Below are 963 nucleotides of genomic sequence, written 5' to 3'. Positions count from 1 at the left end.
GAAAATTTTAACACCTTCCTAATTTTGAATAACAAATCCCTAAAGAAGCTCAAAGTGTTTTCTGTTCTGACACTTCTAACATAAACACATCACACAGTCACACTGCTCAACTCAGTGTTCTCATTAGTGGGCCTTGTGATTTTCTAAACTGAAAGTGGCATTCAAAGTTATCTCATCTAATTAAGACAAAGAGACGACTTATTCTGTTCTGTGATGATGTTCTCATAAAAAGACTCTCTCCACTCAAAATCATCTCTTACTTTCTTCTAACAGTGAAATTAAAAAAATAACATTTTTATCACATTTATTTATTCTATGTGATTTTATAGTGTTCAAAGGCAGTAGATGGAAAAGGTTCTCAAAAAGTTTTAAAATGCTCACAAAAGGCAAATGATGTTTAAAAGGATGGGTCATAAATGAAAAGATCTGAAATTTTTTTTACGGAATATGAAGTTAATTATAATTGCTGTCCCAATTCAAATTCTTATCTTCACTCCCCCATTCTTTTTTTTTTTTTTTTAATTTCAGATATCTGCAACTTTCCTTTTGAAAAAATACCGTGGGTCCTACATAGCAGTATGTGTGAGAAATAAAATACAAATGCAGTGGCATGAAGTGACAGGAGTGAAATCCGGCTAGATAAGCATGGTAGATGAGGCACATTATCAGAGAAATGAGCTATGCATCGCCAATGCTGCCAGCAAGTTCTTGACACATCCAACATAAATATACATCCTCAGTTTTAAGCAACTGCCTCCACATGCACTCACACCACTGGATAAAATTCTATCTAAAGTCCCTTCCGGGAAGAAAGACATATTTATCCTCTGAACTTAGAAAACAGCAATTTGAAAACAACAGTTCATTATGCCAGCAAAGAACAGATACCTCGCTAGAATAAAAAAATCACAGACTTGATTCTGCTTCTACATTTTCCTAAGATCTTAATTTATTTCCTACAAA

The 963-nt window shown here is 33.6% G+C and overlaps 1 protein-coding gene across 1 annotated transcript in view; it reads right to left on the bottom strand.

Annotated features, from left to right (window-relative positions):
* Positions 1 to 963, bottom strand: part of CNTNAP4 (contactin associated protein family member 4) — a 132,298-nt gene that overhangs the window by 48,295 nt on the left and 83,040 nt on the right. The window lies entirely within an intron of this gene.

Source organism: Trichechus manatus, unplaced genomic scaffold (genome assembly GCF_000243295.1).
Source record: "Trichechus manatus latirostris isolate Lorelei unplaced genomic scaffold, TriManLat1.0 scaffold00194, whole genome shotgun sequence".
Taxonomy (NCBI): domain Eukaryota; kingdom Metazoa; phylum Chordata; class Mammalia; order Sirenia; family Trichechidae; genus Trichechus; species Trichechus manatus.
The sequence above is the reverse complement of the archived record's forward strand: the minus strand, read 5'-3'. Positions and strand labels throughout refer to the sequence as shown.